Source organism: Triturus cristatus, chromosome 10 (assembly GCF_964204655.1).
Source record: "Triturus cristatus chromosome 10, aTriCri1.1, whole genome shotgun sequence".
Lineage (NCBI taxonomy): Eukaryota > Metazoa > Chordata > Amphibia > Caudata > Salamandridae > Triturus > Triturus cristatus.
Window position 1 is genome coordinate 605,009,696 of NC_140593.1, and position 20,209 is coordinate 605,029,904.

Sequence of the window (20,209 nt, forward strand, 5' to 3'; positions counted from 1 at the left end):
AGAAGGAGAAAGGGTTGTACATGAAGAGAGAAATGTGCTCTTAGTAAAGGCACTTCTATTTGTAATGAGTGTCATTCCTTACATGAGAGGATGGCATAATGCATATTTAGGAGGCACGGTGCTGAGGGAAGAGATATCCATCGTTAACAGAGGCAGATCGGATTTTGACTTTTATGAGTGCATGTAACAAAGACTACATAGCACCTGGTTCCATTGTTATTTAATGGTTTTCATTGAACTGTGTGTTCAAAATTATATGATTGTGCTTTTTAATTAGAAAGAAAAACAAAGCAAAATGTTTTCTTATAAGACTGCACATTTGTTGGCAGTGTCAGATACTCCTCATTAAGACATTACAAAATACAGAAATATGCTCAAGGTATTTTTCCAATGTCCACTTTGTATTACTGATGTTAGGCACAGTGCAACCAAGAAAAGTAGTAGCACTCTGATATATGCCCACGTTTTCTGAGATGATGCAATCCTGCTTTTACAGCAAGCCATTACTGTTTTTGTTCCTGCTTAGATGAGTCTGAGAAACTAAACCAGCCATTCAATAAGAGAACTGGATTTGTAGATCGTACATCCTAGATTGATAGTTTACCTAAGTGGATTGACAAAGGACGTAAGGGGTAACACTTTTTAAATTAAAGTCTGGCTACTACTATTGAAATATGTGTGTGCTCAAATTGTTTTTAAAACAGTCATAAAGCATTAGTTCCCTCTGTTAAGTCATTAACAGTTGTTAACAACCTTTTCAGGGGTGTTTACTGCTGGTTATTGCCTGCCAGTCAGTTATGAGCTTGACCCAAACGCAATTTAATGAGGTGAAGGGCAATTAACAGCTCTGAATGCGCTGTAGCACATGCAAATTGGGCTATTAACATTCTTACCAAATCAGATCAAATCAAATTTTATCTCATGCTTTGGAACTCCAAGGATGTCCACACAAAATACGTGTTAGATGACTGGAAATAAAAACTGAAATGTGCCCAAGAGCATTAATTATTACATTCAATATAAAGGCAAAAAACATTTTAAACAGTTAAAAACATGAATACGAAACATAACATTTGGCGGGTTAAGTAGTAAATATATAGCTTCTGTGGTTGTGGACGCAGAAAATCTTAGAAAGAGCAGTCTCAGCAATTTACAATTATATAAAAGCAAAGCTGGACATATAAATAGAACATGTTTTAAATCCTGGTTTCCATTTTTACAGAGGTGACGTGCTTGAGGAGCCATACCATTTAGATGTTACAACATTTAATGGTACAATATTTAGACAGATTATTGCCCAGAGGCGTCTCACTCCATGGGCTATATTCCATGACACATAATGCTGTGATTTGTTCAAAACATAAGAATTTATTACCAAATCAAAACTTACATTATTCTAATAAGAATCGAGATCCAAACAGAAACTTAACTTTGGGGGAAGCTTGCTTAAGAAAAGCTTTAACCTGAGACATCGACGTAGATGAGGCCACACTTACACCAAGAATAAATTGATCTAAAGCATACTAACATTCCTAAAAAATAAAACTTAGACACTTTTCGGTAAAAAAATGTCTTTACACATAAGGTGTCGTAAGGTGGCCTTCAGACTAATCTAATAAAAAACTCCACTTTGACATGTCAATTGGTGCGATGGCATATAGAAGAGTAGGGCGAAATTTTGGCCCGGTACACTGACAGAAGATGGGAAAAGTGTATCCGTCCAACTGCCTTATAAAAAAGAACCATGCCCCGTGGCCTGTGATTGGGCTTTACACACACAATTGCATATATGTTATGAGTCATTCAGTGTACTGGACATTATTTTAACTAAAAAGATATAGGAATTAACTGTTTCCCATTTGTGTGTACCAAGATGCCATAAGTAGTTGGAGCAGGGGCGCACCTTTTCCCTGAAAGCACAACACCTTGCTTTATGTGGAGTTAATTTTCAAAAATGTGCTCCAGCATACTGTTGTAGGGTACTTGGGCAATGGTCTAAACCTTTATGGGTTAAGTCCAATATCACAATGTTGTCCCCATAAATTAGGCAGATCACTGGACGACCACCAATACTGGGAGGGAAACCCATGCTTTTAGATGAAAAAATGGGGAAATCGGATATATAAAGGGAAAAAAGCAGAGGCGCATGCAGACGCTTGCTTTGGACTGTTTTTTGTAGGGATAACTGTAGATAGCCTCTGATCCCCACCTAACTGTATTTGGCACCAGGTTGAAGAGTGGAGAGCAGTAATCAGGTGCAATAGAATACTAGGCATCCCAAGATTAGCTAGTTTTATTCACAGGGTTGGACGATCAACCTTATCAAACGCTGTGGAGAAATCTATAAAGTCAGCATTGACAGGACACTTTCTCTAGATCACATATCATTCTGTAAGGAGTTGCAAAGCTGCGATGTTATCTAAAAAGCAGTGCCTTTTCCTGAAACCCGTTTGTTCTAAGGGGATGCGATAATCATGTTTTCCTGGACCCAGGAATTAAGATGCCCCATCTTACTAGTAGAGTAATTTGTCGATAGTTACTGGGTAAATTACAATAACCCTTTTTAAATAAATGGGACAATAATATTTCAGGTCCAAGACGAGGGCACAGACGAGTGGTTTTAACAGTAATCAAAGACCAGGGCCCACAGTTTTGTCTCCCTTTTTATGACCGAGATTGGAACTTCGTCCTTGCCCATTGCACCTGAAGCCTGCATTGCCCTAATGAAATACTCAATCTCATTCAAAGAGGCTGGACCGTAGCCAATTAGCGTTATCTCAGAGTTAGTGGGTAGATCTTCAACACAGAAGTCAACACCAGGATTGCCCACATATAATTCTCTAATAAAACTGTCCCATACATCTTGGCTAATAGAGATGGGGTGGTATTTCACTCTTGCCCCAATGCAGTCATTAATGAGTTCCCAAAATGTATACACATAATTTCTAAATGCAGCTTCTCTTAAATTGATCCCCAGGCGATCGCAATTTTACTTTCTTAGAATAATCTTTAAGCGCTGCCTTCTTCTGTTACGTAGAGATAATAACCTGGCTTTTTCTTATGAGACAGAGAAAAATTGAGTTCAAATTATTATGTTTATTCCTTTTTTAAGAGAGAGAAGTTGCCAGCATTGGAATTTATAAGGGGTTTTGGGGAAACTCTCAGAAACAGTATGGGTAATCAGCTTCATAACTTTACTAAAATGGTCGCACAAATCATCTTTCCAATGGCATATAGCATTACCTGTCCCTACCAATAGATCTTTTAAGTAAGATATCCTTGGCATGGACCAATGCGTTCTCCCTGACTTCTTATTAAACTGTGACTGGGGTCCATCAAATCTCCATAATCCAACAAACAACATGCTGTAATTGACAGTGTTTTGTGATCGCTAAGTGGAGTATTTATATCTTTTAAATCTGACATAAGTTTGCAGGCAGACTATGAGGCAATGATGTAATCAATTATAGATAGGCCCAGCAGGGATTTATATGTATATTGAGCGGGAAAATCGAGATCAAAGTACTGTTTAGGATAACACAATCATTCTTCCTTAGAAGATTGAGAAGTGAGGGACCTCTTTTATCGGTTTTTATTTTTGAAGGAAATAAAATGGGGGTCTATTTAATGCTTCTTCTTTTTCAGAGTCTAAGGACAAATTAATTGAATGGTTTGGGGCTTTACAATTTAAGTATCCCACTAAAACAACCTGAAGATTCTCCTGCTCGACCAGAAGCTTGCTTATAAATAGAAAAAGGTCAATTAGCAGTGTATTAAAGTGGGGATCAAGAGGAATATACAGATTTACTACTAAGATAGAATTCCTCATATTCTCACCCTGAGCAGGGAGATTTTTTATGCCTTGGAAAAGATTGAGGGATCCATAAAGCTATTATACTCCTATTTAAACTTATTACTTAGCAACATGGCTATCCTTCCTTTAGCGTGCCCTCTCCTAGAGGGAACCATATTACTACTCAAAACATAATAGCCATAGAGAGAAAAATGAAAAGAGCACCAGGATTCCTGGATACAGATTATGTCGACGTTTAAACTATTTATGAAATCCAGCTTCCCTTCTATATCAATCAGGCCTGCTGCATTCCAGGATGCCACTGTTAAATTAATGTTAACTATGTGGTTTAAACTAAGGCTTGCTGTATAGGCAGTATTTAATGAACTAGCTAGCCAACCCCATTTGGAATGCTCATCCTCCATTACAAAATGTGCAGCTTTAAGCCCTTGACTGCCATAATGGACTACTTGCCTCCCCCATCCATTACTGACACCTGTAAAGACTTTAGGTTTTCACCAAATAGCTTGCTTGTGGCTAAATGGCAATCCAGGAAAGAATGATACAAATTAATAAGAGTTTGTTTTTGATTTTTCCCCTCCAACAATACGGGACCGGAGTGAAACTCTGTTCTGCAGAACCAGATTTGCCACTAACTTAGACTGAAACAAACCCTTGTTTTACTCACTAATTAGGTGCGTAAAATCGATACTAGGGAGATGTTATTGCTTTGGAGCATTTTCAAGTTTTCAGTATCTGCAAAACAAGATAATAAATGAGAGCGATTCAAACCACAACGTGATCAAATCAAGCAACAAAGTCTAATGTATTTGTAACTATTGTCTGAAGGTGTAGAATGGCATCGTGATCCCAGTACCTGGAAAGGGATGTAATGTGCAACGGCTCAGCATAGGAGGAGTCTGCCATCGGGTCAAGCTAAACTGACTGGGGGCTCACAGACTGTGAGGAGGATGGAATATCAGCCAAAACAATGTGTGAACCTCCTGCCCTAGGTGCAACAGAGGATAAATCTAACATTGCAGAATGAGCATCGCTGCCAATTTGGGCTGGGCTGGTTTCAGGGACAGCATTATTCACTGGAGACTCTTCTGGAGTAATCCTACTGATTTCTTGAAAATTCAGCCCCTTTTTTGCAATTCGTCGTTTATTCCTTTTCTTTTTTGCAGATGATTCATATCCTTTGGATTTCCTCATAGGTTGCAAGGGTTCTAAAGATTCATCAATGGACATTTTAGCCAGCTCTTTAAACCTTAAAATCAGGGAAGGATCGGACTTCATACAGGCAGATTTGTCCATGGGACAGGTAGATCCAAGATTTGGGTAGTCAGGATTAAAAATGGATTTTACATAATGAGCCGAACTTTCCACATCCTACTGTAACCTGGAGCTTCTTAAGGTGCACTTAATTTGGGGGTTACCTACTTTAGAACCACACATTTTAAACCTATCTTTCCCCTCCAATGGCTGTGAGGGAAACTCCCCGCCCGCAAATGTCAAAATATCTTGTGAGTGGAGATTTGTCTTCTTAATACTCATCAGTTGCTGCACAGACTGCAAGGGAACCTCATTGCCTTTATAGCCCAGCAAAGTGTCTTGAGTGTGATCAGCGTTATTGTTTTTTTTTCAAGCAGAGCTAAAATGGAGGATACAATTCTTTCCAGGCATTAGAGAGATATGGAGACTTACAGATATTGGCCTTAGATGCTGCAGGATGAATTCATGAGAGCCTCCAAGTCAGGAGGATCTTAAGACCCCAAACCTGTTGAGGAGAGTCTGGACGGGATACTACTAAAAAGCTTCATCCCAGGGGGCTTGGACTGACCAGAAGGAGTGGGCAGAGAACTATTCCCGTTTGGGGAATGATTAATCACCACTACATCTATATTAGGAAGGGTGAAATCCTCAGCATGGAGATTTGAGACTTTAACCAGATGAATAGAAGCCTCCCCTACCACTGATTTGGTGTATTTTGTAACAGTTAGATGTGGGGAAGAGATCAGAGATATAGGATTTGTGGTTGTTTTAGATTCTAATTTCCCTGGGAAATTCTCTGTCCTGGAATACCGTGGCCCCAAATTTCCTGGCTGTGTGTTTGCTGCCCCAGAGTCAACAAACTAATTTTGGAAGAATGAAAAGATTGAGTCCGAGCTTGATTGCGAATCTGGTGGACTCATGGGGGCGCGGCGGTCTCTATTACCTGCCCTATTACAATTAGGGCGATCAGACCGCCGTTGCCCTACCGCAGCGGTGTAGAGGCAGTGATATGCTTGACGGGACCGCCACGTCCACCTAAGCATATTACAAGTTTCCTCTCAACCATGGTTTTCATGTCAGTTCCACCACCATGAAAATGTTGCGGGAGAGGAAACAATGCACACCAGTTCCTGCAGGGCATGGACTTTATAGTCCATGCTGTGCAGGAACTGTTTTTGACGTTCCCGTTGCGGAGCCCTTTTTCTGAGGTACCGTTGTGGGAACATAAAACAAAAGCCCGCCAGACATGAGAAACACTTGTGATCTGGTGGACGGCCCGACCACGGGTTTAGCAGAGCGGTGGCGGGCCCTAAGTTGGCATGAGCTGCCTTATTCCTAAGGGCATTCGAGTTGATCTTTTTACAGGCCCTTAGATTGATCAGTCTGCCTGAACAAAGTTTCCGAGCTGTCATATTCCTTTTCAGAGACGCTAAAGAATAGGTCAAGGGGAATAGCAGAACTTCTGAAGGTGATTTTACCAGATCATAGGATCCACCACACCAGCTCGGTTAAACAGGACCCCCCTTAGGTTAAGGGAGCAGATGGACTTCTCAAGGCTACTCTGCGAGTACAAGCCGCATCGGCCCTACTTCAGCTGTTTCTGCTCACCACAGGATGCTGAGTTTCTACTATTCACCACGAGGCATGGATGCAGGTGCGTCTCGGGGTTTCGTTTTTTTTTTTTTTTTTTTTTTTTTGTCCTCATATGCCACCGAGGTTATAGATGCGCAATCAATCTGATTACAAGCAATATGCTGGCACAGTTCGAACCAACTGGGAGGGATAGTCATGGAGCCGGGACCTCATCCCACAGCAGAAAAGCTTGACATACCAGGGACCGCCATACCATAACCTCAGAAATTCAGCTGGGGTGCCACCCAAGTGCTGAAAGAAGGGAATCCAAGTACCGCTTATGCCAAGCAGTTGTAAATATGGCTTAATCATTGGACCTGGGGAAAAAAAAAAACCCAGAGTCTCACTGATCCCATTTAAGAAGATGCCAAAATGATCTTTTGGCTGGATTCCCAGCTCTAGCCAAATCCAACTTAGAAACCTGCAGGGTAGAGGCGTACCAATCGTTGATAGAGGGAGGTAAAGGATCCTTCCACTTTCTGCATATCTCCCTTCTAGCCAGTAGTATAGTGTAAAATACTAGCTTCTTTGCTGAGCTGGAGACCCCCTCTAAGACTCCGAAGATCACCAACTGAGGATGTACAGTTATTCTGGAGTCTATTGAGGACGACAGGATCTTACAAATGGCTTCCCAAAACTGAAACAGAAGGGGGCAATCATAAAACATGTGGATGTCAGAGGCTGCTAGGAGACCACATCTAGCGCACCCCACCATATTCCCCTGAGTAAATTTAGAAAGTCGAAGGGGGGAATAATATGCTCTGTGGATAGTGAAGATGTGGTTCCTACGCAACCACGCCGGTTTCACCACATCCCACAGCAGTCTACAAGATGTTCTCCAGACCTCATGCAAATCCGTATTACTTAATATGTCAGCCCCCCAGAGTTCCTGTGGAAGATTAAATAATCCGTCCATCTCCTCCAAAATCAGATTGTACCAGGACGAGATCTCCTTCTTAGCAGGGGGTCTATCAATTAGCAGAGTAATAAGAGTACTATAACCCCCCACTGGGAATTTATTTTTACGAGAGGGCTGTGCAGAATAGGAACGAAACCAGCTAGCCATCTGCAGATATTTTAGCTTAGCAAGGCCAGGGCCAATCTTTCTACTCAAACACTCCCAGGAGAGCAATTCCCCTTCAACAAATAGATCGTCTCGGGGTTTAGTACCCATTTATATAAATTATGGATTATGAGTGTTCCAGCTGCACCAAGCGCTGGTCAAGAGTCAATTATAGGCAAAGTCAAGGCCGAAAGTTCCAGTAAAGTTCTCCGATGTATATATGAACCAAGGATCAGCCACTGCTAAAAATATACTGTACAACTGAAGATGAAGTAAATGAAGAAAGGGACAGTGCCCTTAGGCTTACCTCCATGCTGCCGCCGCCTCCACCACAACTGATACGTGTCCTTCCGGCGTTTATTTGGGGATAAGGTTGACATGCGGCAAGTACACAATGGTTGGTAGAATCCAAGAGAATGGATTGAGAGAACGCACTAAGAGCGCTCCTAGCAGGCCATCCATGTGCCTTAGTTAGCCTCAGCTCTTGGTGAATCTTCCCCGTCGCTTGCCCTCACTCCTCCAACTCCCTAGTGGAGCCAGACACAGTAGTGGAAAACCAGTGCAGAACCTACCTGAGCAAACAGCATTTGCACCAACAACTGAACAGCTTCTCCTCAAACAATGGCAAAATCAATGGAGGCACAGAGGAGGGAACCGTACAGTGTCTCGGGCCTCGGAGCCCAGTGTTTTAGGCTCCGTAGAATAAGTATCTGTATCTTGCAGCAACAGAGGCAACAAGTGCAGTGAAAGCGCCAATAGTTAGTGCTGCTGCAATCACTTCTGGTTCAGCAGACGAGTGTGTGAATATGTGGCTGGTGGACATGAGCACGGCAGCATCGGAGGGAGAATCCGAGGGCCACAGCCTTTTCTCTTTCAAAGAGCTTTATTCAAGAATTTCTCATAAAAGCAGTACACACAATAATTGTTAATATCATACATCATAAAAAACAATCAATTTAAAAAGGATAAGTATAGTTACAATAAATTAGCACAATCCCAGTATCACATTCATCTAGACGGTTAACTCCTAGGCAATGGTGCTCTGTCTAATGGACCATGCCCAACCCAAGAATTTGGCGGTTGCAACAGTCATTTGGAGACAGGAACTAGTGGAGATGATTCTCATAGCTACAGTACCATTGGAAATGTTTAAGTTTCTGCAAGCCGGTGTTAACCAAATACGCCGAGGGGCAGTATAGGCCTTGCAGGAAAACAAGAAATGCCCAATGGACTCCTTTGTTGTTCCACAAGCGGGACAGGTAATATCAGTAGACCACCTCCATCTCCCGGTTAAAGACCTTAAGGGGAGGGCGCCTATCCTCAGTTGAAAAAAAAGTTTCCTGTCCCTTGGGTTAGTTATAATGTCCCAAAATGATTCTAGTATAGGGAGGGACTTAACCTCCAAAAAACGACCAGACATAGAACCTGCATCAGATGTTCTCCATGCCTGTTCGGACACATAGGCCCAATACAATTCCTTAATTGCTTGCTTACTAGGGAAGACAGCTTCATGTGGGGTATCCCATAGCATCTTTAGCCCAAGCGTACATAACAATGCTCTAAGTTTGGTCAACCATTGGATCTTGTGAAAAACATCAGCCTTAATCACTGCTGCAAAGCCCTCAGCATAATGCTTAAGTTCTGGTGTAGACCAGAGCCGCCTCTAATACAAGATCGGGCGTAATCTTGCCAGATCCCCTACAGCCTCCCTTCCCAGATCATATCTCATTGGTATCAGAGGTGTACTTTTAGGGAGACCGACTAATGACCTAAGAAACTTATTCTCAGACATCTGCATCGAGTTAAGGTTACCAAATCCCCACAATTCTGCACCATACAGTGCAGATCCCAAAGATTTTGCTTCATACACCTTCAAAACTGGTGCAATGGGTTTCGACTGTGATTTCCTGTGCTCAAGCCCAAGGATTCCAGACACTTGCCTATGCTTTAAGGCAGCCAATTCAATATGCTGAGCCCATCTTAAATCATCAGTTATATGAACGCCCAGGTAAGTGAAGGCTCTGACTACATCCAGGGGGCGATGGCTCAAAAACAGCCTGGGTCTGGCACTGCGATGCGGGTTAAAAAACATAAGTTTGGTCTTTGCCATATTTACTTCCAGGCCATAATTCTTGCAGAAATCGTCAAAAATACAGAGAGCACTTTGCAGGCCACTAGGGGTCTTAGACAGGATCAACGTATCATCAGCGAACATCAAGATCGGAATCTTGATGCCCGCCAACGAAGGTGCGTCTACATTCGAAGCCAGCATTCTGGCTACTACCCCATTAATAAATAAAGAAAAGAGCAGCGGGGCCATCGCACAACCCTGTCGCACGCCCCGTTCTAGCGAAATTAGCTGCATGTAACCGCATAACCATAGTCAACAAGTCGTCAGGCAGACCCAGGCTTCTTATTTCAGACCACAACTTGGACCTAGGCACCAGGTCAAAGGCAGCCCGCAAGTCTACAAAAGCAGCGTACAAGCTGCCTCCACCCAGCGCCACAGTCCGCCATTGAACCATAGTAAAACGGAACACCTGGTCTATCGTGCTAGTAGCCCTCCGGAACCCTGCTTGGTAGGGTGATAATGCATTGTGCTCGTCCACCCATTCCATGAGTCTATTTACAACCATCCTCCCCACAACCTTTTGTATTGTCGCTATCAGGCTGATAGGCCGATAGTTCCCAGGCGATCCCCTATCGCCCTTCTTGAATATGGGAATGATGATTGCACCCCTCCAACTCAACGGTACCGGTGCTCCTTGGGCAACTGCATTAGCGAGGAGAAGGATGTATCTGCCCCATCTATCCTTATCATAAATAAAGAGATCTGCCGGTACCCCATCCATCCCAGGGGCTCTACCCGACCATACAACACTTAGAGCCAACAGAACCTCAGTGAGGCTAAAAAATGGCTCATTTGGGTAGACATCCTTAAACCCTTCCATCTCCCTGCCAGGGTTAGGATCAGCATATTGAGGTTTAAAGTATTTGACCCAATCCTCCTCCGGGACATTGTTGTCAGGGCAATCGGGCACGCCACCTCTCCCCCATCTAACAATACTCCAGAAAAGCCTGGAGTCCTTTGAGCCGCAGGCTTCCAGCAACTCTCTCCAGTGCCTCTCGTCCCACTCCTTTTTTGCTGCAACTATGCAGTTTTTATAATTGCTTCTAGCACCACGAATTAACACCAGGTCCCTGGACTTAATGGCGCTGCCCAGGGCCAACCTTGCCAGCCTTTTCTTTTTTCTGCTTCCAATCTATGAGGTGCACTGTTGTGTCCTGCGAGACACGTTCTAGTGACTCGACAGGTACTGGTTTAGTAGCCACTCCCCTATGGGAGTGGGCAAACACACACCCCACACCCATTCACCACCGGTGTCACGAGTGACGTGACCCGGCTAATAAAAGGGCCCGAGTGAACGTGCTCATGGCCAGTTGTATAACGATAGTCACGGTGTGTGTGTCCGTCATTGCACAGCATATGGGCCTACAGCCCACAACACAACATTTGGTGACGAGGGGGTCTTATTCCACGTGTGAGGTGGCGACCGCTCCCCAGGTCCTGGTGAGGGAAAGTGTAACTTGATCCTAGAGGACTGGTGGCATCCAAAGCCCCAGGGTGAAGAGGAAGGTGATCGGGAGCCCACCCCGCACCTGGTGTACCCGCTAGCGCGTGGCAGCACACAAAGGAAGAGGGTCCAAGCGGCGAGTCCTGGAGCCGGTGGCATGCCCGCCCCTGCCACCTGCCCACTGACGCCCGACTGAAGAGCGAGCCAAGCGGAGCCCACCCACATTGGTCGCGATGCCACGCAGGGTGGGAGGTGAGCCCAGAGACGTGAAGGCATTGTGAGGGCCGCAGCACGACAAAGAGTGACTTCCAGCCGGAGGTCACAGAAACCCATCCCGCCCCGCGAAGAAGAAAGCCGGCAGTCCCTGCCTTCCGTGCTAGCCCCCCCAGCGCAGCGAGTGTAAAAGGCTGCAGCCCATACAGCATGTGCACGTGAGGCGAGCAGCGAAGACTGTGGCAGCGAGGCCCGGCTACCAATCGGGATAGACGGAAGAGCAGGACGCTCACTGTAGTGCAGATGGAGTCCTCATGTGGCATCTGCCTGCCCCTGTGTGTCCCGGGAGCCAGCCGAGGGCTTTGATGTGGCTGAGAAGAAAGCATCTGGCGTGTGTGAAGAGGAGCAGCCGTCCGCGGTAGTGCCCCACCCCCAGGGTTAGCGCGCTCGTGAAAAAGGACAGAGCATGCTGAGAGGCCCGAGCGCTGGTGGGGCAATGAGACTACAAGACAGCGGCAGGAGCAGCCGTGAGAGTGAAGGCGGGGCAGTGAAGTGTGGCTTGCAGCGCAAGGAGAGCTGCTGAAGCCCAAGGAGCGCTGCAAGAACAGTTGGTACATGCGCCCTTTACTGACAAGAGTCACAGCGCACGAGGGCTGCCAGGCACAGCAGTAAGTGCAGCTGCACCCAGCAGAGGTGCACAACAACAAAAAATAGATAGGAAAATAACAGTCACTGCCTGGGGGGGGGACAGTCCCGCTGCTTGGAGGTACCCTGCTCAGGAAGGGGTGAGCGAGAGGCTGCGAAGCCCGCAGAAGTGGGAGACACTGCAGAGGTGAGAGGAAAGAAGGAGCAACACTGCCACCTATTGGCCAAGTGAGTTAATGCACCAGAAGTCCAGGACAGAGGTTAGAGAAGCCAAACACCGGCACTGCACCTGGAAGACCAAAGCAGCAATTAGGCGCAGGTCGTAGTGAAAGAGCCACAGACGCAGGCCATATCCCCAAAGGAAGAGACTGGCAACCCCAACAAGGAGCCCCAAGAGAAGCACACAAAGACGGGGTGCATTGCGTAACACCTCAACAGGCTGGCAAGACACTTCAAAGAGGCAAAAGACACACATGTCCGCGCTAGTGCACAGCCCCGCATGGGAAAGGGTAACACCGCATTTGGAGCACGCCACAATGACAAACCCCGCCATGAAATGAGCACAGGGAGACGCAATGCTTCTGCCACTCAATGGCACGGCGAGCCCCTACCTGCAGACGCCTTTGCCAGTTCAGGCTGACAACTGCGGTAACAGCCTGAGGACAGCAAACAGGGAGCCACCTGGTAGCATGCTGCCGCATCGCATCTGATTTGCTGCAAAGCAGAGAAACTAGCAAGGGGGAAAGACCTCGGGAGCAACCGGCATCTGCAAGCCCACATGAGGGAAGGAACAAAGGCTCTGCTGACAACAGCACCAGCAGTCTACTCAAGGATGTTAGCCACACGAGCTCCGTGGCCACAATGAGCACAAGGGAGGAGATTTCCAACCCCTGCACAAAGCCCCTGCCAAGGGAACAGCTAGGTGCACAGCACAATTCTAGGATGTGATGCCACTTGCAGCCCTGGAAAGTCAGCAAAAGTGAGACCCTGCAGCACTAACCCACTGAGCAGATCACTGCGCAGTCCAACCACAAGAAACAGGAAAGAGTGGGAGGCACTGAGCCCTGCTCAAGACATCACAGTAATAGACTGATCAAGAGAGTGCCATTTGCCCCACTGGTTTCCTGTCAGGTTGACAGATAGAGACTGCTCACATGCACCGCCACGCAAGATTAAGCCAAAACAGGGGGCCCAATGCAGCGACGTCAATGACCACTACCACCAGCAATGATGGAGGATCCATAAGACACCAAAGTCTCAAGATGGCCATCCCTGCCGAAGGGAAAAGAAATGCTGGTGCATCAGCGGTGGCCCAAAGCCATCCCAAATGAAAAGAGAGGCGCCACACGCCCCTAGCGGTGGACGAGTAACACCGCAGGGAGGACCAGCAGGCACGCGAGGTGCCAGAAGAGGGCACCCAAACAGACGACGAAGAGGGCGCCGTCCGAGGTGCGTGCCACATGCACCCAGAAGCGCATTAACATGGGCAAATGCCCAGGAGGGAAAGAGGCCTCTCCAAAGCAAAAAAGCACTGCTGGACTCAGCAGGGAGATCCCCTACATCTCCACAGCAGCTACAGCAACGGAGCCCAGAAGGGGCCAAATGCAGCACTGTGTCCTCCCTCACACTGCCTCAAGCAGGAGTCGTCAGTGACCCAAGGCCGAAGAGAGGAGAGTCGTACACTACGAGTGGCCAGCCACCACCACAGCTCACCACCACCCGTGGAAGCCATTCCCTGGAGAGGGAACACCCAGAGTAGGATCGTCAAGGAGCTGACTGAAGAAGAAGCACCCAAGATGAGTGGCTGCTCGCCCTGCCGCCAAGAAGAGCGACGGAAGTTTTGCCTGTATGGTCCGGAGACCATTGAAGTTAATAGGCCTGTTGGCCTTGTTAGAATATGGTGCATGTCACTGCACCTGGAAGAGAAGCAGAAGAAGAGTGGAGATCGTGGCACCCAGAAGAGCTGGACAAACGCAGGTGGGTCAAAGACAACGAGAGGAGAAGCACGAGGACTCGTAGCTCCACAAGCCAAAAACACCTCTAACGACAACAGACAGCCACCAAGGCGGACCGACGGCCCTGGCGACAGCACCAAAGGAGAACCACACGTAAGCCGCAGCAAGCGCAAACAGCGTTGCTCCCATCGCTTCACAGTGAGGCCGTTCAGCCCCGAGGGTCGGCAGTTGGAGTCGAACGGCATCCCTGCCCCTGGCTGCAAATGCCAGTGGTGCAAGAGAAGACTCGGAAGAGGGTCACGTGGCTACGACATCCATCCAGAAACCTCCCGTCCTCGTTAATCATCGCCCCCTGTTGTCCAGGCCCAATGGCAGCTACATCATCAGTGCCATGTGCATGACACCGTACTCAGCAAGAAACGTGGAAGTGTGACCGGAGGGTCCGCACCAAGAATCGGACAACCAATTGAGGTCAGAAGGGAAAGTCATGATTGACAGGGCCGGACGATGAAGAGAACCCCAGCTACAACAGGAGTGAGTCCTAACAGCGACAGCAAGTGAAGAGGGGGATAACCCGAGAAGGAACTGGCAACCACACAGCGGGAGTCCGAGAGTAAGCCGCACAGCCTGCGCGAACCGAGTCTCGAGCCCTACGTTTCTCAGCGTGTTCATCACCCCTCCGTCATCAAAGTCCCAACAGCCCAAGAAGTACAAGTACATGAATGCAAGTGCCTCCCCTGACAACATGGAGGTACCTGGCCACTCCCTGCCTCAGGTGATCGACTCCAGAGTAGACACCTGCATCCATCAAGGCAAGTCATCACCCGCCATTGTCCCGATTCACCACATGGCTGGCAATGCTACCAGGCCAGTCCTCATCAAGTGCGTCAACCGACATCATCTTCGAATACACATGGAGTGGAGTCCCACATTAATGCCAAACTAGCCAACAAGAATACTCAGAGGTTATCTGCTAACCTGATCTGCACCTGAACTGCGGCAAAGAGAGCATGTCCTGACCAAGACCCATACACCCTTGAGTTTTGTGCGAGAGACTGGCTACCGGCTCCTCGGTGGCTTGCAGCTGCCCCCAGCCGGCACACATGCAGCCCCATCGCAGCCTATCAGCAGTCCTGTGGCAAGCCCGACGAAGGGCCTCCCCAGGTGGTAGAGCTGGAAGAGACGTTGCCCCACCGACAGGTCACCGTACCCAGCAAGACAGCCTAAGAGAGACTTCAGGCGATACAGAAGTCATCCAGTGAACTTTCACCATGGACTCCCACCATGATCTTGACGCACCCATTTAAAGAACTATTGTTACACACCACATACCATCATCGAGGTCAGCGGACGGAAGCTACGTGGAACAAAAGGACATGCTTACACCGGCACGTCATTGGTGCCCAGATGACATCTTCCTGCAAGAGTTTGTGTCCTGAACCAATCAGGTTAAATGATGAATACCTGCGGAGATCATCATGCCACAGTCGAAGTCACCAGTCTTTGTCCACCATCCTCCTGATGCCTGACCAGAGAATCTTATGGACCCTGTGGTGTATATTGCATTACTTTTATCCTTACAGGTTGAACTATAGAGCTTTTGTTTATTAAAATTTTGGAGTAATGTTGTGTCCTGCGAGACACGTTCTAGTGTCTCGACAGGTACTGGTTTAGTAGCCACTCCCCTATGGGAGTGGGCACACACACACCCCACACCCATTCACCACCGGTGTCACGAGTGATGTGACCCGGCTAATAAAAGGGCCCAAGTGCACATGCTCGTGGCCAGTTGTATAACGATAGTCACGGTGTCTGTGTCCGTCATTGCACAGCATGTGGGCCTAGAGCCCACAACACAACAGTGCACAGAGCTGCGCCAAGGGTTGAGTCCAAAAGAGGGGATGGTTCAACCTAGATGGAAGCTGTACGGCTGGACAAACAGAGCTGAGCAGGCTGCTGGCTAGCAGGGGTACGATGGCACAAGATTGTACAGTGAGAGTCTGTTAGGTCTGAAAGGTTCCTGTCCCTGCCGCTGCCTCCGCTCCGCTCATGCTCGCGGCTCGCAGTTCATGTTCTCTGCAACGCCTCATCGACAGGCAGGCAAATAAGCAGAGGTGAACAGGCTTCTGGCTGGTGTGTGTCCGACGACTGCTATTGTGCAGCGGGAGTCTGTGAGATCTAAAAGGCTGTCACTCCTGCTCCTGTCCCATTCCAGACGCTGCCTTCACTCCACTTGAGCTTGCAGCTCACGGCTCGCGTTCTCTGGCACGCCCTCTTGGCCAACTCCACAACAACTCTAGCTACAATTGGTCCTATGATCCCACGGAAACCAAACATTCTTACCACATATCTTATCAAGACAGTCAGACTAGCAGCCTAAGACCCTGATTATGAGTGGGTCAGACGCAAGATACAATTTATTGCATCCAATAAATTTCGACTCCCTAGGGTTTGGAATTCATAAGGTGCAATACATTCTTATACATACTTATTCCAAGAAGGAATAAAATGCAGATTTTGGTGCTTATAACACCAAACTTCACATGCCACTGTAAACTCACTTTTCTCCTTTCAAATCGCTGTCACATTTTAATGAAGGGAGCAGACTTTATCACACTTGGTAATTACAGAGCGCAGTAAATTCAACACAACCTAGAATTACGACCCCTCCACACTAGAGATATGCCCACTGATAACAGTCTACGTGAAATCACACTTGACATTGAATCTTACCAAGAAGTGATGTTACGTGACCTAAATCCCAATGACTTCACAATAATTGACACTGCTAAAGTTCCATAACACAGTACAACACAAATAAATCTCCATTTTAAATACCACCTCTGTTTCAAATAAGGTGCTGACATGATATGCCAATGGAATATTACCCATTTCTCTTTGCCTTACATGAACAATTATATATTTGTGTGAAAAGGAGTATCCTGGGGCACAATACACAAAGCAACACTGAGAACCTAAATTATTTCTACCACAAACTGTCATAACTGAATGGTTCCCCTATTTTAAACCTCAGTGGGAAATGTAAAGATACAGAGAGGCGAGAAAAGAGATAAAAAAAAAACACAAGACTACTTATTTTCACCTGTATTAATTGATATGAACCACTGGGCCTGCTCACTTAGGTAAATTCAGTTGTAAACGTCAATTTATGAGTAAATTTAGTTCACTTATGCCTGTCAGTAATTCACAAAGAGTCCTGACAGACATAAGCTCTTTGACCAGTGCAAGAACTCCATCATGAATGCAGACTTCTCCACACCTGTAAATCACACTTGGGCTGGAACTGAGCGGTCATTGGCATTCCAAGTTGTAGATTGTCTTGAAAGTTTGTGAACACCCTCAGACTAGTACATTTGTGGGCATTCACCAACTCCTATCGTTCCCCTTTCCAGCCTGGAAAGAGTGATAATTTTACCCCAGACAATAGCTAGCAGAAATCCCTTTCTAGGGTGGGAATGGGTATGTATCACTGCCAAACTGGATGGTGGTGTATCTGAAGGGCTTTCTCTACAGGTAAAAGTATTTCCCTACAGACATAAGAAGAAACAATAAAATGGGCATTTGTAGGTAATGAATTCCATGATTTCCCACGGAATCCGCAAGGAAATCTGCACCAGATGTAGCACTCTATGCGGATTCCAATCGGGATTTGTAAATTCTAAAAAGAAGTAAAACTACACTTGGTTAGTGATTCACTAATCAGAGTTTGGTTTTACTACTTTTTGGGTGAATTGACCCCTGTAAATTGAATGTGAACTATAGCATTGGCTTAAATCATTCCTTGTTCTTAAAAATGTTTGATTTATGATAATTTGTAACACACTAGAACAGAAGAACCACTGAAGGGAAGCTTTCTTACAACATAATTTTTCATGCAACTATAATAATACATTGCAATGCCTTGTGTAAAAATATGTTTGGTTTTAACTGGTTTCATTTTTTATTTAATTATATAAGTGTGAATTGTACTACTGAATTCATGTTTGACAGATCCGAAAGTTTACGGTCCCGGCCCCTAGAAGCTGCTCCTTAAAGTAAACAGTGCTCTTCAGGACACTGTTTACATTCTGCTCTTGGATCTGACTTTTTGACCTCTAAAGGTAGAGGTCGCACAGGCAGTACCAAGGGTCGCAAGGGACAAGTGGTTGTAACTGTGACCCATGGCCACTCCTTATGATGCTTTCTGTCCTTACTTCATGCATTACTGAACTCAGAATGCAAGCAAATAGCACATTTTACGACCAGCTTGTGTAGCATTGTAACTGGTTGAGCCAATCTCACCAGTCAGTAATATGGTAAATTTGTTTCTGTTGAAGTAATCTTTTGCACATAAAAAACAATAACGTAAATGACTAGCAAAGGACATTAAAAACTTCCCCCTCATTTAAAAATAATTTGGCTATAGTAAAGTGCCCTGTGATTCACAAGCCAACCCCATCCCTAAACCATAGACCATGGTGGGCCTTGCTTTGAGTCAAATAGTGACATGTTTAAGGAAATATGTCTTGTGCCTTATTTTTGCCAGTGGTTCCAGATGTTGGGTACCGGCGCTTATTTTTTAGCATTTCATTTTCATCTTTAGAATTGTTTACTGAGGAGTACAGTTAGAAAAGGCAGAAAGAAGGAGAAATAGAAAGATAGGAAAATGGTAACAAAGGGACAAAGCAGGGTCAAAAAAGAAGATAAGGAGACAGACCGTGTATGGTGGTGGAGAAAGGAGGCACGAGGTAGAATCAAGACCAGCTAGCATTGGTATTATGTAGGCCTGGGAGTAATTTGAATCATTCTGGAGTAAAGGTAGTATTTTGGTATTCCGTATTACTCTTTGACATGGAATTACCAATAATATTGTGATTATGGCCGATTTCTTAATTAGGAGTAATCTGGAGGAAACAAATCCTACTGCAAGTGTACAATTAGCTGCAATGCTCTGCACCATTTCCTTTTTTATTATAAACATTTTATTGATGTTTCCATTTGAACAGGAACAAAACCCATGAGGCCAACAAAGATCCAAATAATGACACAGAAAATATTAAAAAAAAGAATTACAAGTGTCTGCATGTCCATACCCTCCCACCTTCAAACCTGACACCCATCAATTGAACAAAATGGAAATCTACAGATAGTAAACAATGTCCCGTAATCACCACGGCCACCCTCAACCTATAAATTCCTTGATTTCATCATCTAGTAACAGACTCATAGTTCGAACAGGTTCCGGTTCAATTCCCTGTTAATCCACCCATACCTCCCATATCTTGGGGTGCTTCTGGGGCCAACCTCCGGCTTTATATACTGCCACTTCCAACCCCATACAATGGTCTATACAATTTTTCTATACTGCCAAAGACGGAGGGGTCGCAGCCTTCCACTCCTGTGCTGTGTCGAGCTTTACTAAGGTCAGGCCTTGGTTAGGAGAGACAATCAATACCTACTACCACCTAAATCATTGGTGAGATGTACTAGGGTGAGTTTTGGATCCTTGGGGATCGACCAGGCGAGAGCTCCGCCCAAACAGGCCATCGTCCGACACCAGTATTTCTGTAGAGCCGGGGAGCTCTTCACTGTATGTTAAATGTGCCCTCCTCTGTGCCACACTGAATATATTTGGGAGATGCCATCAGACCCACACGCCAGAGCCTGTGTAGTGTAAAGTATATTGTGTGAAGATACTTAAGCTGAATTAGCTGGAGTTGAACCGCCATCGCGGCCATATGCCTCACCCCCAGTGTCACCGTCTAGTCCTCATTCTCGAGGACCCTAGCATCTGTCAACCACGCAGCTCTTAGGGCCTGCAACACATCGAGTTGATTGGATATCAGTGTTTTGGTATATCTGTGCAACCTTGAGGTCTCCCAGGCCGCCCATCAGTAGTTTACCCTCTAGTGGATTGAATTTGGGTAGAGTACGCTATATAGGGAGACAGAGCATGGTGGAGCTGGAGATACCCATAGAACTGGCTTTCGTGAAGTTGATATTCTGTTTGCAGAATATGAATTGGCTTTAGGACTGTCCCTTGCATTACATCCCACAG

At 46.0% G+C, this 20,209-nt stretch overlaps 1 protein-coding gene across 9 annotated transcripts in view; it reads left to right on the forward strand.

Moving 5' to 3' along the window:
• The window catches only part of CIITA (class II major histocompatibility complex transactivator), a 473,615-nt gene that overhangs the window by 344,659 nt on the left and 108,747 nt on the right, over positions 1–20,209 (forward strand). The window lies entirely within an intron of this gene.